At 38.1% G+C, this 27,054-nt stretch overlaps 1 protein-coding gene across 2 annotated transcripts in view; it reads right to left on the bottom strand.

Annotated features, from left to right (window-relative positions):
- The window catches only part of LOC131677119 (luciferin 4-monooxygenase-like), a 93,638-nt gene extending 74,106 nt beyond the window's left edge, over window positions 1-19,532 (bottom strand). Inside the window, exon 1 of one of the 2 annotated variants that reach the window (XM_058956732.1) lies at window positions 19,461-19,532. The gene's annotated coding sequence lies outside the window, so the exon portion shown is untranslated. The remainder of the gene's footprint in view (window positions 1-19,460) is intronic. The other variant, XM_058956729.1, reaches the window with a different exon arrangement.
- Between the last annotated feature and the right edge of the window lie 7,522 nt (window positions 19,533-27,054).

The raw sequence follows: 27,054 nt of genomic DNA on the forward strand, positions 1-27,054 counted from the left end.
AATGACCCCGACAAATTGCAACGAAATCAGTTATACTCGTAAATGAGCATACAAAGTCGACGGCTCCTTTTCAGATGTAGAATTTGCCTGCCGCTGAAGCTTACATCGTAAATACAGACCAATTTAATGAGTGGGCGGAAATGTGAAGATGTCAATATAAACGGCACTCAGCTGGGTTAAGGCGGGGGGGGGGGGGGGGGTGGTTGAGGATTGCTGCAAAAAGTCTCGCACCAAAGTTTTCATCCCTTTTGTTTCTACTTTTGTCGAGACGTTTATTAGTAGGAATTTCAATCACATCCCCCTTTCCGGTACCGATTGTTGAACATTTCTCTCACTTACCCGTTGAGTGTTTCCAGGAAAAGCGACTGAATAAGAAATGTTGTTCTAATTCCTGTTCATAAATATTGAACAAAGTTAGCCATTGATTGTATTCGGCTGTATGTAGTGAAATTCTGAAGAGGGATTTTATCATCTCATGATGTGATTTCGTTGTTTGACGTGAAGAGATCGGGAACTGGTAGAATGGTAGTCTACACAACGATTAAAGCTGCTAGCTCCAACAGACACTCTTTAACTGTGTCCTTGAATCAAAGGTAGCATTTGAAAGCATCGCTCATAGCGTACAATCGATTTAAATGCCATGTAGCACCCAAATGAATAATTGAAGGGCTCTGTCTTCGTAAGCGGGCTCTGTATACATAAACATAAATATGTTCGAAGCTCATCACTGAATGCCGCCAACGTTCAAAAACAATGAATGGAAGCGAAGAGTTAGGGAAGGAAAGTTGTTTCCATCCCAGTTCCCTGGTACGAATTCGGGTTTGCGGTCGCAAGTGGAGTACGTAGAGCATCAATGAAATGTAAATGTAATTCGCCACATGGTGCATGCTAGTCAAGTGGTTGCTGTAAAGTTTTCTTGTTTGTTTTTTTGGGTATCTGTGCGAAACGTTGAGCTGAGTTAAATAAACACGAAGTTTATTCCTGGCACACATTTTAAGGTATGTCGATTATTTTTACAAAAAGCCGCGTTGTAGTTCCATAAACCAAATTGATTTATTTTTTAGCTCATTCAAGAGTTTCAACGTCGCAAAACGTTTAGTGTGGAATTTTTTCGTGACTTACTTTTTTGTCGGTTCCGACAACCTAAGTCACTAAGCGACTTTACGCTTGTCCGGACATGCCGCAGACACAGGTGATTCACATACAAAAATGCCAAAATATCCTGACTCCTGCGGTAGAAGACAAAAGGTTAAGTCGCCGGGAAACTCTAATGACCAATTTTTTCACTTGGATGAAAACTGGTTTTCGTTGAAAACCGATTTTCGGCTAATTGATCACCAGTAACTTGAAAACTGGTTTTCAGCGAAAACCGATTTTCATCCAGTGAAGAAATTGGCCGTAAGCTTGCTCAATGCTCATATGACCTTATTCCATGCTTTTCTAAACCTTCTTCCACAACTCTTTGCTCTTCCTTGAGCACTATGGCTCATAATATTAAAAAATATTTCACACTTTCGAGTCCCTTGCTATTTAAATGTAGTTACAACATAAATAAATTAAAAAAAGAAAATGATATCTCTAATGTAAGAAGCGTTAGTACGGCGACAACGTGCTCACTGTTCCATCAGGATGAGATACCGCCGTCAGGATAAAGATACCGCCCGATGCTCCCAGTTGGCAGGATCTTCAAAGGTTTTCGTTGAAGGTACAATTCACTAGTTGGCAGCCCGCTGAGAATTATTGTAATTGTAACGTAACGATCTGCACGAAACAATACACCGCGTGGTTTGAATAAAATAAAATCTTGTACAACGTTAGGGTCAATTTTTTTTAAGTTAAATTTTAATTTTCATTAAAATTAATTTTTCGTCATTTCTCCTTCTGATTTCTCTTCCTTAGGATCAAGAGGGTGAATGTTTTCACGTTTCTTTGAAAAATGAATGAAGCCAACATAAGCTGGCTTTCTGGCTCGGCTAGTTGTTAAAAATGACAGCGAACGCGCTTTAAGCAACGTTCACATTGCTACGATCCAATGTTGTTAACTCGACCTGAAACTTTTTGAATGCAAACAAACTTCATTTTGATGTGCTTAGGTTATAAAAGCGTTCGGATTTTGTGGAGAAGAAGCGATGCAAGAGAAAGCGTGAATTCTGATATATTGTTATTAATTACTTGTTTTGATTCCAACTTTTAAACAGTGTTATACAGTTCATGTGAACAGACCTTGAACATTTGAAACGTAGCTAGCGCTACTGGCATTTGGTGGCAGCTTCAGGCAACAAACAGTTTTCACGGGGCTGCTTAGGATGCTTCGGAGTGTCTATTTCATGATGGCGCAGTATTTCTCAATTGGTCGCCATTCCGGTGTGTTCAGGAGATTAAGATCTTTAGGCATGAAATTGACTTCTTTAGCCTTGTACCACTCCAGAACATCTTTCGAGGAATGGCTCCGGTCAGAAAAACGTAAGGCCATCGTGACCTCAGAAGATGAAGTAGATGCTTTTGGACACGTTCTATCAAGTACACGTGCCCATTGTTCGAGCCGGTTGCACGAACGTGGTGCTCCGCTTCTCACATGAGTAAATTGTCTGCCAAATTATGTAGTTTTTGGCAAACTTAAACACATTCTACTTCACAACTTGCTCAGGCACGTCGAACGACGAACAGTGAAGAAAAAGTTCGCGCAATCACTCTTTTCTGCGAGTTCCGTTTAGGAGAACCAACTATCGTTACAGCGCTGTTACCGGACTTCAGCGTATTTTTAACAGTGTGGTGACGGCTTTTGACTTCAACTGGACGAGGAATTCGATAAAATCTAAAATATTCTGAAATGTAATTAGTTTAAGCAACCACCATTGAGGTCAAGGGGTTGGCAAAGGTAATAAACATAAACATAAAATAAAACGTGCCGTCCTTACATTTTGTATATTTATTTCAGTGCATTTACATGCATCTAGAAAACATGTAAAATATATTTTCTAAAAACAGTTTGTATACAGCCAGAATATTGCGATACTACCCAGATACTATCCATTTCAAGAAAATGAAAATCCTTAAGAAAGGCCCGGTTCGCAATGACAGGCCATTACCAGAAATGATGCTCTTAGAGATGCGCGAAGACTGAAGCCAAAAGTTCCAATCGAACCCAAAACAACGGTTCGAAACGAGCAATGTAAACAAATATGGCGGATTTAGGAAGTAATGCGTGGGGAGTATTGAGATTGAATTTAAAATAAATGCACTGCATCCTCGATATATTCTCTCTAGTGCAATGAAAAACATGTAGACAGGCTCAGTAACGTAAATCAAGGCGTTTCCGAGTTGCGTTATTGAGTATTGTGCGAAATATTTCATAAAAGGATTTCGTTAAGCATTCATTAAACTACAGGTCACTCGTTGTTTACACAATATTCCTGGTTGCCAAAGCTAACAGACAAAATAACTTGGAAAACCGTGCAGCCAAATTCACTGTTTTTCTCTCCACGTGTCTTAATATTCAAAACATCGTCTTTGGCCATTACCGGTTCGCGGAGACATTTACTTTTTTTCACTTTGCGCGTCCCGTCCCAGGTATAAACACTCGCCGTCTCTATCGTTTGTTTACCATTTATCTGTCATTGTCATTCCAATCGAGCACGAAATTTGTCAATGGCACTCGATCTGTTCGAATTCTTTTCAAGCCAGGGCCATTGACAGATCTCGTGGTCGATTGGAATGGCACTGGTAAACAAATGATGGACATTGAAGTGAGCTTACCCAGCGTTTTATACAACCTTGTTTTGAACTATCGCGGAATATGGGAATTAAAGCGTCATTTGGCTGTCAAAGAAAAATCAGGTAACTCTTCACACCAACGAGAATCGCATTTGATATACATCATACGCGCACACGTTAGTCGGAATGAGAAAGACTATGTTTCATGCAGGAAGAGATAGGCGTATAAGGAAGTCTCGAGGGAGAGAAGAGCTTGGAGGTTAAAATATCGCGGAAAAAATACTTCCCGAAATATGCATAATTTACATATTTTCCTTCGATCTACCCAATTTTAGCCATAAGAAACCGATAATACATAGTTCAAAAATGTTACACAGCATGAATTGCCACTCTTTACAGTTGGTTATCATTCATAAATATCTTATCGAAAAATGTACATATTAAGCGACTCTAGTAAAGTTGATGATAAGTTTTCGTTATTGTGCGCTCGTTTCATGTTGAACTCACGAAACGGTTGCAAAATGTAGTTCAAAACTAATTGATTCACGATATTATTAAGAAAATATTAAACTTTTCATAGAGAAAATGCTTTAAATTCCGGGCTAAAAAGTGAAAAAAATGCACGATGTTTGTTTACATATTCCTGATTTTTCTCTAAACTTTTGTAGAGGGCACCTCCGTGCCCTTGAATGTCCCCATAGCTTCATTATGTGCAATATCTAAGCTAATAGAAAAGATTGTTGTGGATTTCATCACCCATAGCTGTTCCGATTACATATCCGAGACCCAACACAGTTTCATGCCTAAACGATCAACTTCTACTAACTTAATATTGTACACATTCTTCATCCTCTGTTCCTTGCAAGCAAGACTACAAATAGACGCCATATACACCAACTTTTCGGCAGTCATCGACAAGATCAACCACCAGATAACTATTTCTAAACTAGACAAGCTGAGATTCGGCGGTTCTTTTTTGAATTGACTTCACTCTTGTCTATCTGGACGACACATGGTTGTAAAAATTGGAGACTGCATGACCTCTCCATTTGTTGCCTGCTCTGGGGTTCCTCAGGGTAGTCATCTTGGACCTATCATATTCTTGCTCTACCTCAACGACTTGAATCTGTCGATACAATGTATAAAATTATCATTTTCCGACGACTTTGAACGATTGTACCTTATTAAAACATCCACCGATGCTGAGTTCATACAATCTCAGTTGGATATTTTCATAAATTGGTGTCATGTCAACAGGATGCAACTGAATGCTTCTAAATGCGCAGACATCCCTTTCACCCGTAGACATTCCATGATCAAATTCGGCTATAATATTTCTAAAAGTGTTCTTCAACGTGAATTGTCCGTGAAGGACTAGGGACTTCTGCTAGATTCAAAACTGAATTTTAAAGATTTATTTTTCATGCTACAAGAGAATTCACTGCTTTAAAGCGTTATATTGTGCATTGGCTCGTTTTACGCTTGAATATGCAGCTGTTGTTTGGGCACCTTATTACCAAAACGATATTCAACGCACCGAAGCTGTTCAACGACTTTCATGGAGAGATCCTCTAAATCTCCCGTCCTACTCTGAGCGCTGCAGGCTCATCGATCTCGATCTTCTATCCGTTCGTCGGGATGTTTCCAAAGCAACTTTTATCGCCGACCTTCTTCAATCACGAATCGACTGCCCTGACCTTCTCCAGTTATTAGATTTCGACATCCGTCGTCGTAGCCTTCGATCCCATCTATTCTTTCGTCTTCCTATTGCCAGAACCAATTACGGCCTTAATGAGCCATTTGCTAGTATGTGCCGCTTATTCCACCGACGTTCCCACGTCTTTGACTTTCATCTTTCCCGTACCGTTACTAAGCGATTGTGTGTTAATTCTTTGTAAAGTTAGCTTTTGTGCCTATATTACGCTAGTAACCATTGAGGTTCTATGGTAGTTCTATAGCCACTCATAAAACTTAGATAGCGCTTGTAGCGTGCTAAAAAACTTCAATTGGTACTTGGGTAGTTATACAGTAGCTAAATTATTGTGTTAGTTTTAGTTGTAGAAATAAGTTGTGTAATGTATCATTTGGATGTTTGTAATATGTTGGTACAAAAGATGAGGAGGTTTTATGCCTGCTAGAGGAAGGGTTTGAATGTAACCTAGTCTAATTTGCATGTTTCTTTATCAAGATTTATATCACATAATGATATACGAAAAATTATTATTTCAATGTCATACCGATGAGAACTTTCAAAAATGTCACATTAGCTAGGAAGCTTAGGATTCAGGTGTCACCATTTCCTAATCCAATACGAAGGCAGTTCTACTTCCACGCACAAGCATTCATCGTCAGCTACTGCTCAAAATTCCCACGTGTGCCATTTTGTAGCTCTTAGGAACGACAAAACGGCCAAACAAATTGCCCCGAGGACGATGATAAAGTGGTGGCGTTCCAACGAAAGGGAAATCACGAATCGTGTTTTTTTCTCTCAATCCCTTTTTCCTATTAGTATTGCCATGCTTTCCCGAATCAGGCGCGACGATTATTTGATACTTGATTTGAAATTTTCTTGAAACGGCGACAGCGAAGACTCGATATGTCAATCTTTTGTTTATCATCCAACTGTCAATGATGTTTCAATCAAACACGAGCACGACAATAAAATTTCATTTTTCTTCAAAAGTGCATTTTTTGTTGATAAATAATTAATTACTGTTGCTAATTCGTGCCCAATTAACTAAAATAATACACTTGTTTCGAAGTTTCCTTTGATTGGTCCAACAACCGCACCGTTCGAATGCGTCGCATTTCCAACGAAATGTACAATACTTTCTGGAATCAATTCATACATACCGTTTCTCCCAACAAAAAACCATGAAGACAACTCAATCGTAACGGAGAAATCATCTCCCCAAGGTATTCATTGGCCATCGGTTCTGCTGCTACTGCTGTGGAGTGCCTGTTTTCACACTCGTAACACGAAAAAGAAACGGATAACAGTAGTCAGCGAGAGCAGTCCAGTTGGTCGGTCGGTCGGTGAGGTTCTGTGACACCGATCAACGGTAAAAACGAACCGGTAATTTATGGCAAACTAAATGCCCTTCTCGTCGTTCGGTGCTTCCGGGGCTCGACTGTGGACGGATAGATTGGGTTAATCTCTTTTGGGGGATGGAGTTTTTGTGTTCGCTTACCGGGAAGGGAGGAAAACCTGATGGATACGAGTGACTCGACTTTCTGCTTCGTATTGCCATCCGGAGGATGTGTGACCTACCCGTAGCTGGTAGATACAACATCGCAAACGATCGATTGATTAATTGAGGAAGTGGAAAGGAAGTCGGGAACCGATCCCCTTTCTTTTGTAATGGGGGTTGATTGAGTTTGCGGCGGATGGTGGTCGATGCGATTTTGTTTCGTTGCTCGGATTTGTGTGATTGAATTTTGGACTGGACCACACTAGATGCTTGTTGTGGGGTATTTTCATTGCAGATGTCATCTATATGTTTTACATTGGATAGTGAGAGGTAGAGGAATTCCGAACAATGTACCGTTTTTGGACAGTGGAACATATTGTTAACGAAATTCTAGTGGGGGAATATTGTATAAAGTACTAATCCCTGCCTTTATTTTACCCTTTTCATTCGCAATTTTTTCTAGGGTTGATAGTGTTCCATACCTGGTCCAATAAATACTTTGAGGATCAGCTATTACAAAAACTTACAATTACAATTACACGAAAAAGATAATCGAAGTTGGATGTTTTATCAAATTTCATCAACATTTCGAGACGAAGAAGTTCTATGAAAACTAATAGTCGCAATAATTTTATAAAATGTTTTAAAGTTCGGCATCGCCTGCAGCCAGTCTTCGTTTGCATTGATTAGCTTATTTAGAGGGAAATTCTTCAGACTCGAAAGATGTTTTGGTAAATCTTTAGATATTTGTTCAACCCGAGTAGAGTGGCAGTTATTTTGCGGTGTCATAAAATCGAACAATGTATCAAAAAAATGGATAAAATTTAAGCGAAATTGATCCATAATAATGTATTGTATGGGAAATACATGTATTTTTTAATTCGCTTCATATGAAAAAGTGTTACTTTTTTAAAATGATCCCACCATTTTGTAACTTGGATGAGTGGAAGCACATGACATGATTTCAACAATAAAATTATTTTGATTGAAAAAAAATTAAAAGCATTTTTTTTTGTCCTAAGACCCGAACTGCGAGCATTTAAAAAAAATATATAAAAACTTTTTTGAAAAATAACCCAATGTATTTCCATTTAAAACTTTTTATTTAGTATTAATCCCATATACTTTACCTCAGGGGATATTCCAATCACAGTTCCGTCAAGTAGATGTGTTGACATGGAATTTTTTTTCTTCGAGTAAATGTCACCATGATTGTTTCAGAGGGATTTATGTCAAAGTCTTCCGTTTTCACCACTTTGAAGTAAAGTTTAATGCAGATTGCGCATTCTATTTGAGATTACAACATCGTCTGCAAATCCAAACACTTCATATTCTGTTCCAGTTGATGATTTCAGCAGCCGCTCTACAACTTATGACGACCGTAAGGGTGACAGACCTTCGTCTTGAGGGCATCCTGTGTTCGTTTTCATCGGGGATGCCTGGTGCACAGATTAATCTATGTTTAACAGATGTTCAATGTGCTGCACAGATGGTTGAAACTGCAGATTTCCAGTTTTCTGTTATAAAGCACAGCTTTCCAGTTTTCCACAGTTTTCCATTACAATGCACAGACTTCTTAATTTATGACCTCGTACTATAGCTAAAAAAGGTCCCGACTTCTTGTTTTATGACAAACTTTTACGGTCTCCTTAACACAGATTTTTAAATATGCTGCTCACAGTTTTTAAAAAATATAACATGGCATCTCTGGTTTTCAGCCAGTTTTGAAATGTGGCAGTTATTTCACGGTTTCTAAGTATTGAGTTGATTTATTTTAATGTGTTAAAATCAAACCCTACCACAGAAGGTCTAAGAACGAAATGTCAACAAAAGCCTCGCGTGGAGGCATGAGATAGGAAACTTGTGAGTTTTTTCACTTTTCAAAGGCGTTAAGAATCTTCATAATATGTACTGTAATTTCGTGAATTCAATACATGTTTAACGTTTAACAGATACACGTCGTTCGAGAACTAAAAAAATGTGAAATTGTTGAGTGATGAATGAATGATGAAAATTCATACAGTTGATTGGTTTTTCATGGCGACTCAAGTGTAGCTTCCGGTTAATTATAGAACTGACACCTGGGGATCTGGTCTCGATATGTAAATAAGTGTGGTATGAGAACCGATAACGCCGCGTATTTGGTATTGAAGGCTCAGGTGAACAGGAATAGCTCGAGCCACCGATATTCTCGCGGCACTAATACCGTTGAAAAAAATCTAGGAAACAAACGTTATAGACCCCACTTCTCCTCATTTTGACATCATGCTTGTATTTAATTTAACGGAAGTATGCTATGGCTGAAGTATTGCGCAGAGTAGTTGTACGACATGTTTCTGGTTGGTCAGCAACATTAGAAAGCCGGTTGAATTTTTTGAACGTTATCAGCGCAGAATTTCGTGTATGGTGGAACTGTACTTTGACTTTCATACGCTTAAACGCTCAATTCAGCTCAGCAATTTCAGATTTAGCAACTGATATCTAAGCGTACTGACTTTTGTGTACTGATTTCCACTACTTTCCGAGTTGCAGCTAAAAAATATCACATTTATTAAAATACCCCGAAAGGAATAATTTTCTGAAATCTAAGCTATTTTGATCTTGGCAAAAGAGGTGAAAACAGCTGAGATTCAGAAGAAAAAATTAGGTGTCCAAGCTTAATTTTTACTGTCAACTAATGTTCCACATCACTCATAGAAAGACGCGCATGATCACTGTGTTGAATTGAAGAGTAGTGTTCTGATTTGACTGCAGAGTTTCATGTGACGAATCTCCACAAACCAACAACAGACCGACAAACGGTCACCAGAGCAAAAATGAAATTAGCCTTGTCTTTCACATCACTTCGACACGACTGTTATTTGTTGATTGGTGTACATGCAGATAGCACTGGTTTGGACAGCGGTATAAATTAGACTGTAGAAACGTTAGTTTAGTTGAATATCCACTGCACAAAATGCAACATGCATATCAGTGTGGGAAATCCATTGAACACTTTACTTTACGATGTTATTTACAACATTAAGAAAGCTTTCTCGCTCAAGCGATCTAGCTTGTGTATTCATAGATATTGAAGGTGTTTTTGACAATGTATCCTTCCAGTCTATTCTGAAAGCGATGCGCGGTCATGGGGTATCTGAATGTATTTCGGGTTGGATAAACGCAATGCTTAATAACCGCATTTTTTGCTCGTCTTTGATGCACTGATGGCAGAGATACAGAAGTTGAGTATTTGCGATTGTCATCAGGCTGGCGTTCTGTCATTTGCTGATGATTACCAAACTTTGCATCGAAACAATCTTTGATTTAATGCAACAAGCACTAAGAGCTATCGAAAAATGGTGTCGACAAGTTAAATTATCAATTAACCCCAGCAAAACTTCTAAATATCAAAACATTCAATAAATACCTCCAACAAGAAGCACTATCATGTACATACGACAGCAGGTTACTGGTCGTTGGAACAGTAACAATGTTGATGTCGCTACCAGTCATACACGTCCGATATTACACACTTGTGAGTTTTCCTTACAGAACATTCCATGTGAAAACTTCCTCTCGAGAGGAGTGGTTGTCTGGCTACATGAGGAGACGACAACAAACGTAAGTGGCCAATTTCACTGACGGCTCCGGTGGTATTGGTATCCACAGTCGTGAAATGAGGTTGGAACAGTTTCACTCGCTAGGTAGATACTGTACTGAATTCCAAGCAGAAATCTTCGCGATTATTTGCGGGGTTCAATTTGTTCTTCACAAAGCCTGTCCGGTTAAGATATAAACTTTTGCTCCTACTGTCAGGCTGCAATCCAGGCCCTTAGCTCGGAAAAATCGCGGTCCGACATGAGGATATGTCTAGGGACCAAATGCCAATATTTTACCAGGTTCGGTTTATTAAGAGAAAGACAAAAAATGTTCCGATTTTGTCAATATCCGTTTTGTCGGCCCAAAATAAACCAAGGGGCGAATAAAAACGGGTCTTCCCTGTGTTTTGGTACGTAGTAGTAACTTATCACTAGACCTTCAATTTGTACCGAAAAAGACGTCTAAAACCATCATCCAAAACCACAACGAAAAGTGGCTGTCGGTGCCATCCGTCCCAGCACCCTTTAACTAATTCCGAAAGTACACCTAAATACCACTTCCAATTCCAGTCTCGTTTCTGACCTGGCCTTGACACTGTGGTCTCTATTCAGCCTCAGCGATTTTTTCCCACGTTCAACTTTAGAGATGGAAATCTCTTCCGTGCACCGTCTTTTACCATCCTCCTCATAAAAACTTCCGCACGTATCCAGACACCGGAAAGAACCGAGACCGAGACTCTCGGTGATCTGAGCTGATGGGAAGCGAAGCCGAAGCTAGAAATGTTTTTATCCCCAGCGGAAATAGCACGCACGTTTATCGAGAAGCATGCCGCTTCATACGAGAGCGCCGACAAACGTAGCTATATATCCTACATGGATTTGTCGGGCAGGTCATCTCTCCTTAACGATTGGTGAACAGAAAACCCCTTGACACATTCTGAACGGCTATCAAACGAAAACTTTGGATGGCCTGCTGTGTTTCTGTTTTCTATTTATCTGGTTGCGGTTGGTCGTATTGATCACTGTTGTTTCAATAGAGGTTATTATTGTGAGAGTTTTATAGTGGCTTTAGAGATCAAAGTCTTTTCACAGAAAAGGTTTTTCAAGTATTACGAGTAGACAATGATTAATCAAGGTTATTATTCTCGAGACAAGCGGCAGACTGATTGATGGTAATAATTTACCACATCTGCAAAAAGTGCAATCGCAATAATGGAATACGTTAGCCAGGGTCAATATTTACTTTTATTATAATACCTCACAGCAATATGGTAAACATTATCACAGCAGCAGCAGTCGGAAAGTAAACTCGTAATATTCCCACAATTTCTCTTTGCCAAACTCACACTAAACCTCCGGCGGAACGAAGAGAGATGATAGTAGTAAGGACAGCACGAGCTCGCGGATGGATGCTGGAAAACGACCAAAACAAAACACATCAGCTGCAATGAACTTTTCCCAATGCAATGTTTGTTCACCGATGAGAGGAAATTCGCCTGTGTGTGTAGGTATCGAAAGTGAGAACACTGTCGAAGCTCCGAATGCTGCCCGAGATCAACACGAGGGAAAATGTTGTTCGGGTAATCTCAGTTGAAAGCTCTGCGCGAGACTCTCAAACATGTCAAATGAGGGTGCGGGTTCAATATGAGAGAAAGTCTCTTTCTTCTGTGCTCGATCTGTGAGGTACGGTTGAAGTTGGTCCAGCAGAGATGGAATGAGTTGTACTAAAGGTACACTGTTAAATTGTACCGTAGCCATATGGTGATCGGTTACGTAAAGTTTAATTAAAAAGTAGTTTGTCGATATTACAAATTTTGAAATTTAATCTGATAATAAACTGGATTTTTGTGTCCTCATCAGAGATTTTTATATTTTTATATGAGAAATGGATGAAATTCGATCAAACCTTTTATACTTTCTCCTACGCATATAGCAATTAACCCAGTTCGATGTATTTCAGAAATTTTTGTATGTGTGTGTGTTGTGTATTATGCAATCGGCCGAACGAATCTGAATGAAACTAGAACATGAAAGGCATACACTGAGGTTTATTCACGTGACTTATTTTCTCGTGGTTTTTAAAACCGCGTTGATTCAAAAATTTACAATCACGTGAAGCAGAAAAACCGCGTCAAATCATAAATCCGTGTATAACAATACTTTTCCTTGTGTATTTGATAGAAGAATGAATCCTTCTGCAAAGTTTCAGTACTGCTCAAATGTAACATTATCCAGAGATCGATTTTTTTTTCAAATTGGTCTGACTTAACAGTGGTAGACAAGACGGTAAATGCTACTCACTGCTAAGGCCGATAGTAGCGAGCCGCGATTCTGATTGTGGTATTGAGTATACGGATCAGATGTAGGTACTTCACGATCACGTGGGAATGAGCGTTCATTTGTACGCTCTTGAGAGCGCGTTAAGCAGATTATAAGTGCTATAGAGCTCACTAAATATTCGGAAATTTTTTTTTCTGGAATCTTGGGCGTAGTTGTACATGAATAATCGCGATTGCATGATCGTCTTTGTGTATCATCGCGAAGGTTTAGGGCGTTTGTAAGTTAAAGCGTGGGCGTTTGCATATTGCGTGGACGCGGACGCGTTTTCCCATATCACATAGCCATGTCTCCATGGAACGTGTTGTCTAGTGGATGCAAGTGTCATTTATTTTTATTGAACCAACTGAAGCCATGGACTTGGGTTGCTAGGGCCATGAGTAGGGACTTCCGGACGTAACCAATTCATGATCGCGCGAATACGGACGTTTGTAGGTTTACTCTTGAGACCGCGTTTGGAAAGTTATAATTGCTAAAGCGTTCACTTGGTCACCAAAGTGTTATCCTGTTTGTGAGATCGTGGGCGTAGGTGTGTGTGGATGATCGTGAACGGTTCGAGCGTTTGTATGTGAACGTTTTCGTCGCGTGTACTAGCATGCAGCGATGTAATGCACCTCAGAGCAAATAAAGAGAAGAATAAAAAACGCTCTTTACACTTTTCATGCGAACCACCGCTCTTCTCTTTCACAATAAACCTCTTCACTCCGATGTGTGTTGCTCCCATACGTGCATTCTACTCCATGGCTGCACACCTCAAAAAGTAGAAATAAAGAGGCTCTTTAGTGTGAATCTTGGTCCCACGCACACAGAAACAGAGAAGGCAACCAAAAAACTTTTTTAAAACGTTCTTCCGATCAAACTTTATCTGAATCGTAGTTTGATTCGCCTTCCTACCTGCTTGCCAGTGAGGGGAGGCACAAAAATGGCTCTTCAAGGTGACTCTTTGAACGAAATTGTGCAGCTCTTGAAGCACAGATCTTTCTCTTTTTCGTTTTTAAGTTTCTCTTTGTGCGGTCGTTCTGCACATCGCAGTGTTTTTGTGCTGCTTTATTTTTCATCGGTGTATCTCGCTCTTTGTGGCACATTATGTGAGCAAATAACAAGCCCTAGCAGGCTGTATGTAACTTCGTGTAAAAATTCGATTTCATTATCGTGTTATTATTCGAATATTCGAGTTTATTCTTGATTGATCGCGCGCGGACCGTTAATTTGATACTAATTTTTAGTCTTCAGATGCTAGAAGAGAGTCAGTTTATCCATATCACTAGAGTTCCCGGTCATGGTGCCATGGAACGTGTTATCTAGTGAAAATGCGCGTTTTTTTATTGTTCCAGCTGGATGCATGGATCTAGGCTTCTAGGACCGAAGGGAGAGATTTCTGGACGTGAGCGTTTCATAATCGTGTAAATAAGGGCGTTTGTAGGTTCCCACTTGAGACCGCATTTATAAGCTTATTAGTTCTAAAACAGGTAAATTGATTCTTTTCTACTGTGGAAAGAAGGTAGGTAGAAGAAGATCCCAACCACGGATCGAGACGTCGGCGAAGATAAGTTAGAATTGACGCAAATTCTTATGCGATTGCACTGCCGAAATCATTTTCCGTTCTTAGTTCTAAAACATTCACTTAATCACCGGGGTGTTTTCATGTTTGCAAGACCGCGGGCTTTGGTGTGCGTGGATGATCGCGAAGATCTTAAGCGTTTGTATGTTAACGAGCTGAATGTTAGAAGCGAGTGAGATTCCCCATATCACTAGAGTTCCCGGTTATATTGCTAGGGTCGGTGGTAGAGGATTTCGGATGTGACCGATCCATGATAACTTCACGTGTATGAAATCAAAACCGAATTATAATTTGCGTATTCGCTAGAAAAATAAAAAAGGGAATTATTTTCTTGAAACCAAAAGATAAATTGAACAGATTTCAAACACAATTATCATGTATATCTGTTCTAAAAGCAATTGTCAGAAGATGTCGATTTGGTGGACTACACATCATTGAATCATTTGATAACTCGTCATGCAATTAATACAACAGCAACTTCTTTTGATGATTGTTCCGATTACGATTGAGACCAGAGCCTAAAAAAATGACATTTCTGCGTGAACTTGAAACAAAACGAAATTCAATTCATGTCCGCTGCGATGAATGAAATGTTTCGTTCGTTTCCCTCGTCATTTGTTTACCCGACGCAGCGCATTCAGGCTCGGACGTGTTCGGTTTCAGTAGCAAAGTGAATTTCGTTTTTATGCTGGCTCTGAGAGGGATTATTGAGCAAAAGTGCATCAGATATAGATTATGCAGTTCACTTATGCTCGAAAATGTAGAAGATGCCAACTTTTGCCTACAAACTGCCGACATAATAACAAATGAATGATTTGGTTGGTGAATGAATTTATATTTTCTCTGCACTCAAGCATTCGATTCTGAATGAAATTTCCGTCAGTTGGAAAGTGAATGAATGAGGGAGGCGTTGAATCTGAATGTCGGTTTCGGTAAATGCAAGCAGAAATAGGTACCTGATTTTGAAATTTCGTGGCTCTGATTGAGACAATACACTAAATATAACTGTTGGAGTTACTGTCCAAAATTTGAATTCGTTGCAGAATATTTCGATGGAATGTGGTCAATTTAATGCAAAGCACCTTAATTGGTAATTTTGAATGAAATGATTTAGCTGCTTCAGGGCAAGGTGGTTGTTTCCGATCTAGTAAAAGAACGTGATAAATCGAACCCGTTTCCATTATTCCAAATTAAGAATGAATCAAAATCAAGCGGATAATGGACAAACTGTGCAGCGATGGGTGAAGTCTACTATCGATTCCCTGCCATGGACGAGTAACCGGATTCCATGATCTTAAGGTCAGTCAAAAATCCTGCCTGCATCCTTGAAAGGGACATTGCGTTTGGATAAGCATGATATTGTCTACAGTGTTCCGTATTTCTTTTCATGCTCACAAAATTTTAAATATCCCTCCTGCAAAATTGTATGCATAATACATGATAAAATAGATTTTACAGTTCCGATATAACAAATTAGATGAAATATGCATTAGATGACCTCACCAAATATTTCTGCAGACGTTCTAGAAAGTTTCCATATTTTAAATAGCGTTTGCGCTAAGCACGAAATCTCTACCAACCATCCCAATTTTTAAAATGAAAATTAATAGATTTTTTTAAAGAAGGTAGCGCTATTCCCATAAATAATTTCTGTTGGCGAACCCTTTCATTCAAGATCTAGCTAATAAAATAAGAAAGAATTGTTAAAAAATATTATCAATCGGATCATCGGTTGCGGAGATATCGTGCGCATCACTAACGCTACTGTAAGGGAACGTTTCGGGAAATTTATCCATTTTGGCATGAAAACATGAACATTCTTTAGAAGTGACTTGAGAAAGGGTTGGACTACTTCAAAAAATATCTGCGACTTAAGATCCTATTGATCTGCAAATCAGTTAAAAAAGCATGATTTGCAATTACTACTCATTCCAAATGTCTGGCAGTCGAGATAATTCCTGCAGAATTTATTTTGTGGAACCTAAGTCTAGTGGAATAAATTTAAAATCCTTTTTCCCTGGATTCCCGAAACCCGGGAACGAGAAAACACATTTCTCGGAATGCCGGAAAATGCAAAAATCCCGGGAAATAAATTCCCGGAATGGAAGCTCTAGTATTCGCCTGTATTATTGAATGATCGCGCGGACCGTGAATTTGATACTTAACTTTCAGTGTACTATTCAGATACCAGAAGATAGTGAGTTCCTCCATATCACTAGAGTACCCTGCTATGTCGCCATGTGTTGTCTAGTGGATATGAGCAATATTTTATTCGATTGATCCAACTGAAGGCATTAATCTAGTAGGCTGCTAGAACCGATGATAGGGGCTTTTGGACGTGACCGATTCATGAACACGGACGTCTGTGAGTTCATGTTTGAGTCCACATTGGTGAATTTATAAGTGCTAAAACGTTTACTTCACTACTGGGATATTTTAATGCTAGCGAGATCGTAAGCGTAAGTATGTATTGATGTTCACGTTTGTAACTAGGTCTGTATTATCGCGAAGACTTCGAGCGTTCGTACGTTTGGAATGAGTGATATTGTGAGTGTATATGCGCGAATAGGCAATTGATTGTATTTGTGAGTGTTGATATGAATTTTATCTAAGGTATAGTAAAAAATAAAAATGACACGCCGAAAGGTCGTAAAAAAGATGCAAAGTGATGTATAAATAAACCGATACTAAATTTTGTATTTATGAGTAGTAGAAAAGCAAACTAATATAGGTACACAAACATAAATTAATGAAGTAAAAAAAAAACACTTACATAATGTAATCAAGCTACTTGAATTCTTCTATGATATTAGAGAAAGAGATTAGAATGCCAGCAAATGCGTATTGTAATCGCAAATTCTCGAATGAATCGATTCGAGTACTTTAACTGAACAACGGAAAAGAGTGAGCAACGAATGCTAGGAAGGATAAAATTACATGCGAGATAATAAATTACTCACTATTCCATCATATATGCCAGTTCTTTATCCATTCTCTGACTCAGCTGTTACAAAATAATCAGACGAATCGACAATGGAGAGTGGACTAAATCATGCGTACCAACTCGCATCTCCCCTACACAGATAAACTGACTAGCACATAACAACTATACATTAGTACTAAAAAAACTACAATTGTTACTACTATCACTAACACTAATAGATGCATACATTTACATTTCTTTAATAATAACTTTCAACTGAGAAAGCCCCGAAATGCGGCCATCCCTGAAAAAGAAAGAGCTGGGTGGGTCATACCTGGGACATAATCGGTGAGTCGTGACCGCACCCAGGGCTGACAAATGAAATCTAATAGTTGCCCTCACACGATCAATCCTATTGTCTATGTAACTATTAAGATTATTGATAGTGTGATGCAAAAAAACCGATTGATTAAACATCTGATCAGATGTAAATTTTAATTACAAGCCCTTGTTGCTGAGGTTGTGAACAGTAAAACAATATTGTTGTCAATCGCCCCAAGAAACATTAAATGAAAGTATTCCGCCTTATTCATCGATCGAATCTGACACCCGCATTATTTTGCTAACGTAATTAAGCTTGCAAATCACATTCTTTAGTAAAAACTACCCTTCGTAATTCAGAATAAAGCTGATTAACAATTGCCTTCTTGCCGCAGCATCTGATCGCGAATTCACATGCTACTCATTCGATTTGCGAATGGTGCAGAAAAATCAGTGGCGTATTGAATAAAATTGAATGGATGACGAAAATATAGGTTGCTTTCTTACCTAACCGTACGACGACGTATCACCATGCTTCTCATTCGATTAGCGAACGATGAATAAAGCTCAAAAATGTATTTTTGAGCTTTGTTTATCATTTCTTCTTTTTTTTGCTATTTTCTTTTTATATTTTGTTATGAATACCCACACACTAAATTTTGACTGCCGAATATCAGCAAAATTTTGCTGAATTTTGCCTTGCTGAAACATCAGCAATACTTCCAGCAACATATATTTCGCTGAAATTACAGCAATTCAAAGCTGTTAAAATTAACTAAACCGTCAGTTTGATTTGCTGGAACTCGGCAAAATTGTCACTCTTCCACTGATTGTTTTAGCAATCAAATTCTATAGATTTGCTAATTTTCGTCAACATAATTGGCTTTACTAAAAATCAGCGAAACAAAAATTGCAAAGCTGATCTCTTAGCAAATCCAGTTTTGCTGAAAAGTTTCGGCAAAATATTTTGCTGAAACAAAATACAAAAAATTGGTGTGTATTTTAATTCGAATTTTGTTTTATATTTCCTATTTTTAGTTCCCATTTTCTTTTCCAAATTTTCCTAATTCCAACCCTTGCTTATTACTATTTCCTCTTTTCTATTTGTTATTGTTATTTCTATTTCTCTTACCTGTACATTATTTCTTGTCCTATATTCCATTACCTATTCCCGTTTCAAACTCAGACACGGTACATCGCAGATATTTCCTGCGATATATTCTCTGAGGAACAGGCTCTATGGATTCTAATTAAATACACACATGGGTAAACTTCAGCAAAAGACAACTTGTCGTATGGCGAACATTTTCTAGTGGTACAATGTTTGTTTTCAACCAATTTTATATCGAATACTGACCATCTGAAACTTCAGCAGCTTCTAAACACCAGACAAAGTCTTGAAATGCAAAAGCACATACTTTACGGTAGATAACAAATAATCCAAAACCTACTGAAACTTTTAAATCTCTGTTTCTCCCCGCAAAGCTTACCTCACATCTCAGTTGTGTTGTTTGAGAAGCCTTTTAATGACTGTACTGGTTGTTTTCCTCACTCACACCATATTCAGAAGGAAGCATTATAATGGAGCTTAACAGTAGTTTTCCGGGCGAAGATCTACGTTTCACCCATTTCGTCCACTTTCTCGGACGGGATCTGGTTAACTATTATAGATGCTTTTAATATTCAATATTAAAAATGTTTGCCTTGAATTAGTTTCTATTTTATTTTACTGGTTCCAAAACAAAACGTAGATATATGATAGTTAAATGGAAATAAATTAAAATTGAGGAAAATGATCGTAACCACACCGATTTGCAGCGATAAACATTTACCTGTGTATGCGTCAGTCCTTCAGACAGCCTCCTGCCATATTATACGTAAACAATTCACAGTAAGCAGGCCGTCTCGGAATGATCGTGAAGCCATCGTTAAACGTTGTAATCTCAGTTCCCACTCCCTTGCTAGTTTCCTTCACCATGCCCTGGAACGAAATGGCGAACAACCCATGAATTAATAATAACACTTTGACAATGTTAAGGTCTATTTGCACAGGAGATTAAAATAATTATCGAGGATTTAGTAGTTCTCCACGAGTTGCTGGGGGCCGGATTTCCCTGCAAGAAGCATCCGCCGCCTGAGTGGAAGTGATGCACTTTCTGCCAGTCTCTCGAGGGACGCCCACGGACGAGTGGATTTATGTATGTGCAGTCGGCGAGGTTTACAGCTGAAACCGGAGTGAGCGATAAAATCGCGAAAATGTAAAAAAAATATAAATAAACTTGATCTTCTCCCTTTTCCGGGGTTCTTATTGAGGGGCATGGCGGGTGTACCGTGTGTCGGGGGGCTTGTTGGGGGGTACGGTTCGCCGGAAGCTTAGTGCTGTCAGCAGTTCTGGCCGTGACACGTAATCCTTTTGCGGATTAATTTTCCGGCAGCTCCGGAAATTTCAGCGAGATTAATGGTGGTAATTTCGGATTTAGTTGGCTGGCTGCTGTGGCTGGTGGTGTGCGATAGTGCGCACAGTGGTTTTTGAGTGGAGCAAGTTTAAAATCGGCCTACAGCAGGATTTGTTTTTCTTTTGGTTTGGTTTACAGGAGTGTTTGACCGCGGTTGTCCATCAACCAGTCCCCATGTTGCAGTTCATGACGTGACAGTTGCCCCATGTAGAGATTGTTTTGGAAGAGAAGAGATAAAGGGTGCTTTATTCATTATTTTTTTTCAACCGCGATTTTTTTGATGATCAGCTTGATTTTTTTAATTTGTTCAGTTTTTTTTATAATCTTATCTGCTAAGAATATTCGGCTGATTAACGACTTCAAGTTTTGGAATTTTTCAATCAAGTAAAATTTTGCAATTTCGTAAATATCGCAAAATTTTTCAAACTTCGTGTAATTTTGTAAAATTAGGCAAATTTTCGAATTTTGTAGAATTTTTGAATTTCCTAAAATTTTGTAAATTTCGTAAAATTTTTCAAATTTTGTAATTTCCTGAAATTCTGTGAATGTCGTAAAATTTTACATATTTTGTGAGATTTGGCAAATTGGAAAAATTTCGTAAAATTTAGCAATTTCGTAACTGTCGTAAAATTTTTCAAATTTCGTGTAATTTCTTAAAATCAGCAAATTTTGTTACATAAATTTTGTAAAATTTTGCAAATTTCGTTAAATTTTGCAATTTCTTACATATCGTAAAAATTTTCAAGCATCGTACAATTTTGTAAAATTTGCAATTTTTGTGATATTTTGTAATTTTTATAAATTTTGTGAATTTCGTGAAATTTGGCAAATTTCGTGGAATTTAGCAAATTTCGTAAGATTTTGCTAATTTTGAATATTTTGTAAAATTTTGCAATTTTGTAAATATCGTAAAATTTTTCAAATTTCGTGTAATTTTGTGAAATTTAGTAAAATTGTGTAAATTTTCGAATTTTGTAAAATTTTTTGAATTTCCTGAAATTTTATGAATTTTATAAAATCAATTGTAAATTGCGTGAGATTTTTCAAATTTTGTAAATTTCGTGAGCTTTTGTAAACTTCGTGAACGTTTTAGTAATATGTTGCAAATTTTGAAAAAAATCATCTTGAAATTTCATAAAACTTTGCATATTTCCTAAAGTTTTATCAAATTTTGCAAATTTAAAAATAAATTGCGAATTTCGTAAAATTTTGCAATTTTTGTTACATTTTGAGCATTTTGTAAAATTATGTAAATTACGTGAAATTTTGTAAAACAGCCAATTTTGTGAAATTTTGTTAAATTTAGAAAATTTCGTGCAATTTTATAAAATTTCGCAAATTTGTGAAATTTTGGGAATTTCGTAAAAAATTGCGATTGAAATATAGAAAATTCCGTCAAATTTTGTAAAATTTGAAAAATATTGCAAATTTTATAAAATTTTGCGAACTTCGCTAATTTTGTAAATTTTATGAAGTCTTGTGAGTTTTGGAAAAATTTGGCTATTTTCGCAAAATTTAGCAAATTTCGTTAAAAGCTTTTTTGAAATTACAAGTTTCGCAAAATTGCAAATTTCGGAATGTTATATTTCGTGAAATTTGTTGAATTTCGTAAAATTTGGAAGTTTTGTGAACGTAGTAAAATTTAGTGTGTTTTGTAAAATATTGCAAATTTTTGTGTATTTCGTGAAATATTGTGAATTTCGGAAAACATAGCAATTTCGTAAAACTTGACAAATTTCGTAACATTTTGCAAATTTCGTCATATTTTGCAAATTTCGTAATTTTTTTTGCAAATTTTTCGAATTTTTCAAATTTTGTGAAATTTTTTGAATTGAAACTTTCGTAAAATTTTGCAATTTTCGTGAAATTTTGCAAATTTCTTTCATAAAATTTTGCAAATTTCGAAAAAATTTGAAAATTTCCTGAAATTTTGTGATATTTTGCAAATTTTGTGCTGTTTTGTGAAATTTTACAAGTTTTATGGAGCAAGCCGCGATAGTCATTTTTTCGGATTTCTGAGCCCTGACCAGAGACGTTTCTCGGTATCGGTAGAATAGTAGCACTACCCACCCTAGTAACAGTTGAGAATCATTGAATCTAAAATTCCGAATCAACGAGCTAAATTAAAATATGTTCCTTACAATATTTTAGACTGACAAATGGTATGTTCAAACAATAGATTTGAAAATGGAACATGGTTAGCTCCTAACATTTATTTTCATCTCCCATTCATGATTATATCTGCCCAATAGCAAAGATTTATACTCCTAACACAGACGAGAATTTGGCGACCCTGTACTGTCTTGACTCACATGGCGGTACAAGAAACTGTATACCAAACACCGTACCTCGCTGTAAAACTTCTGTTACCAGCGAGCCGGAAATCGTTTTTGTTTACTCCAATGTTTGCACCTAGCTAAACCTGCCACAGGTTTATCTAACCTCAAAAAACTTACCCTTGCCAGCGTAGTGGTCATTAGGAGGAAATTCACTCTTCAACTAGGTGTAACCAGTTTCAGTACTAACCCAAGCGTGTGCGTGTGGTGAGCAAAACTCCATTCGTTGACACGTTTTTCACAGAACCTGGGAATGTCATTCACACAAACTGGGTTAAGTGAAGCGATTGTGGGATGTGCTTTTGAGATTTCGACATGTGCACGCTAATTTGAATTTATCTATAGAAAAGAGTGCGCTGGTTTTATTACTCAAATGTAGGAATAAATGAAGGTGCACAATAACCCATTTGGTTAAAAATAAGTGAAAACCTTAGACGTTGTCAACTAGTGTACCACAGTACACTTGGGTCGCCATTTGATAGGGCTACACCCACATGTTCGATAGGCACAACGCCAGTTCATTCCGTCATAAGGCTAGTCAAATGTACGAACAGTAAAAATCTAGAATCGAAAAGACAAAACACGTCTAACTCTGCTCACCGTGCGTTTTCACGCGTCAAAAGAACTCGGTTCGTGTTCTGGTTTATCACAATTAAAAGTCGTCCCGCTTCTAACTAGCACTAAATATCCCATGCGGCCTCTTCGGAGCAGTTCATAATAACTGGGAAGCTGCTTTAGGTGTCCTCATTTCGAAATAACCTTCCGCATTCAAATACCACTTTTCCGATGAACTCCTGACCCGCTCACCCAGAAAAAAATCTCTTTCAAGTTCAGCGCAGTGTGAATGTGAAGATAAACAGGCGCTTTCCCCGTGGCTGAGCAGTGGTGGGAGTCGGATGAATAGAAAACCTCTGCTACTTGACGCAACGAACAAGCAAACTGTTGTAGCCGGCCAGGAATAGACAGACACTCATCAGCGGGCTCTGGTGGACGTTGTCGCACATACACACACATATGTGTGGGTGTGTGTCGCTGCCAGTCACACAATCGAAAGCACGTGCCCAGCAGGGTACGCGACACTATATCAAAGCTGCTCCACACATTCTATTCCCGCCCATCACATCCTCGCCTGCTGGTGCGAAATCTTTCATATTTGTAATAGGTAGCATCCCGTGGGAAGATATGGCCAACATTCAACAAACGCTCGTCGTTGCATGGAACGAAAGCTTCGCGATTGCCCGTCCGATAACGGTTCATGCTGAAAAACAGGATATTTTTCGTTTTTAGAAACTACATGCAGCGGGAACTCAAATGGAATGTTTAAATGCAGCGATGTGACGGTACGTGACGATTATAATGAAGTCGCTCTTTCGTGCATCCGTGCAATGGAAGCGGGTGAGTAGGAATGGTTTTTATGCATCAGCTGTCATGATATGTACGCTCGGAGCAGTACACTTGGAGTGGGCTTGGCGAGGCACACGAGTTCGATGTCCAATAGTATACGTAATTTAATATTATGTCGAACACAAAACTCTGCAAAGGTTTGCATATTAGCATCATAGTAGGAATTTCCTACTAGGAATCACTGGGGAGTGTATTCGTGTTGCTGCTACGAATAGGTCTCGCATTTTTTTTAATAAAATAGACGTAAAGTAACTTGTCGAATATGCAAAAAACGCTGCAGGTTTACTCGACGGTCCGCAAGTGTTTCAAGTTGAATAAGCTGACATTGTTCGGTGTAGTTCAGGAGGTTGAGTGGGCAGTAGACTGGTTCAATTTTTGACTTTTTGCTCCACCAGGCTCTATTGATTCCTTTTGTGGCCCTTAGTAATTGTGCAAATTTTGGTACCGATCTGTTGTGTCTACGGACCCTCCAAAAATTTCAAAGTTTATATGGAAACTAGCTGACCCGGCAAACTTCGTCCTGCCGAAAACAGTATTCATCATTGAAATTATTTCGAGCATTCATGATATCAACAAAATGAATAACAAATTGCGCAAATCCATCATGCCGTTCTTAAGTGATGCGCGGTCTTACGTACGCCAACTTTGTTTTATATATATATATAGAAGATTAGTATGGAAAATCGGTTAAAATTGAGAATAAATTCTTAAAAATCACTTCATCAATCAATTCATGAGAACACTATATATTTCTAAAGGTATTCTTCAACTGAACACATTCGTGGAACATTTTAAGTTTGTGAAAATTCGCTGAGAAAAGCTATTAACTAAAGAAGAAGCATGACTTCAAAACAAGTGGATTTTATTATTAATAATAGCAACCCTGTTTGTATAGGTGCATCTGCAAGCAAGTATAAAAATATTTTTGAATTTTTTTAAGAACCTAATAGAACACGTCATAGCCAATAATTGAATTCTGCTCTTGGTCAAGTCTTCCCATGTTCCCCTACACAGTAAAAAATGATGAATATTAAATATAACGTGAAATGTAAATAAATCCATCAAATATTGACGTAAAACTTAATACAATACAATTTTCCATTCAAATTAACATTAATAAAAAAAATCACATTACTCATAACACAAATCTTCAGCATATCTCAGTCAATATTACTGCAGAAGATTAAATTTTATCCAAGCGACATAGAAATTCACTACTCAACGATTTCAATTACATTTCATTTAATAGTGCATGTAAAATAATGATTTATTTAAATGAAAATCATGAAAATTTCAAATCACATGTAAAATTATGTTACAGGTTATGTAGCACATTTGTTACACTCAAGTAAATGTAAATTTACTGGTTTTATTCGAACTGTGTACCACAGATGAAAAGATATTGCTGGAGGAGTTTGATTTGCATAGTTACTTGTTCCATGAGGACATTTGCATCGAAGATGAGCTATTACGGCTACTAGGACTCCGCTCCCACTGCATAAATTGCTGGTAGCGGAGCGGAAAATTGTGTACTTCGCGGATAGCTTGGAATTGTGTATGTTAGGACGTCGTACTCACGCAGTTAGTAACAGTGGGGAACACGTTTTACAACATTTTAGTACGCGTGCCTCTAACGTTCTGATAGTAGATAGTTAAATATTCAGAAGATGATTGTACAGTTTGGTGAACAGGAGATTTGGCGGCGATATTACTCACGGTTGCTTCTGATAAGGTTTTAGGCAGTGGGCCGGTACTCGTACGTGGTAGCGTCAATGCCGTTTGCGAAGGTGAAATGCGATGGTGGCTCGATGACATTGCTGATTCATGAATGGAACCTGCAACGTGTCGCCGTTTGATATTATTGTGCCCGCTATCACCGTTGGTGGCTTCTAAAAAATCTGTTTTTTTCTAGCGTTTACCCATGATCTCGCGGAAAGCTATTCCGAGAGTATTAAGTTTTATTTTTTGTGTTTCGAATTCATCTCGTCAGTAACTAGCACCATCTGGGTGTCTAGTTAGACGATGTATCTAAACTAGTACCCAAATTAGCACTAGTTGGTTCCAAACAGATTGCATAATGCAAGGCGTTTGGCTCCCGAGCCAAAGGGCAAGAGTTCGTTTTCGCTTTCTCGTCAGTTGCTTTGAACGTTCACATGTGTCGTGCGAACTGTTTGGAATTTTTTTTGTGTCTAACTAGTGCTAATTTGGGTACTAGTTTAGATACATCGTCTAACTAGACACCCAGATGGTGCTAGTTACTGACGAGATGAATTCGAAACACAAAAAATAAAACTTAATTTAAGTTAGGTTTCGTGCCCTTAATGCACAAAGTGGTTCAGTCCAATTTTGCCTTATGGGAATTTAAGATAGCATATTCCGAGAGGCCAAATGGATGCTGTACCCGACCAGGCGCGTTATCAGGCGTAATTCGAACCTTGTAGGAAATGAAGTTGTACCTTCGAGCGTCTCTATCCCTAGATACTAGTTTGAAAACCTTTACAGCCGTTTTACCCAGTTTGGGCGATACAAATGTCATGATTTGATTGTCTTTAGCATCAGAAAAAACGTCCGATGAATAGGGTCTTTCCTGAATCAAATTGGTTTGAATTGCTGTAATTGGCGTTTCGGCAGGGTTTAAAGCTTCGGTACCACGAAAAAGTTTGGCTGGTATCCTCATGGCTGGTTTGCCAGTTTTATCGCTGCCTCTTTTTATTTTTTTTGAGCCGAAAACTCTGAACGCGACGTTGATTGAGGGGCTGACAGGATTGTATCGATGAGCGTTTTGAAATTGATCTTGATTCGTATTTGATTTCGTCTACAATCAGGGATACCAGGTATATTTTTCAAAAGTCTTAATATTAATAAAAATTGTATTTATTTGTCTTCACCGACCAGGATTCTGAATCGGTTTTTGATTTTGAGCCAGAAACCAGTCAGACATCTTACAAAAATTGTGTCTTCAAAATGAAAAAAACCTGTCTTCACAGCATTTTAAATATTTTCAAATGAAGACATCTGGCATCCCTGTCTGCTATACTGCTGCGTATTTCAATTTACATACATAGTTTACACGGTGAATTGGGAGGAAAACAAACCGCTTCTTGGCCTAAGGGGAGGGCGGTAGTATAAAAATGCGAGATCTCAGTGTGCGTATTTTTAACGTCAGATATCTCCATATCTTCGATGATCTTTTCGTTTGCTACCTTAACCGATAACATCGAATTTTTAAA

This window comes from Topomyia yanbarensis, chromosome 1, assembly GCF_030247195.1.
Source record: "Topomyia yanbarensis strain Yona2022 chromosome 1, ASM3024719v1, whole genome shotgun sequence".
NCBI classification, from domain to species: Eukaryota; Metazoa; Arthropoda; class Insecta; order Diptera; family Culicidae; genus Topomyia; species Topomyia yanbarensis.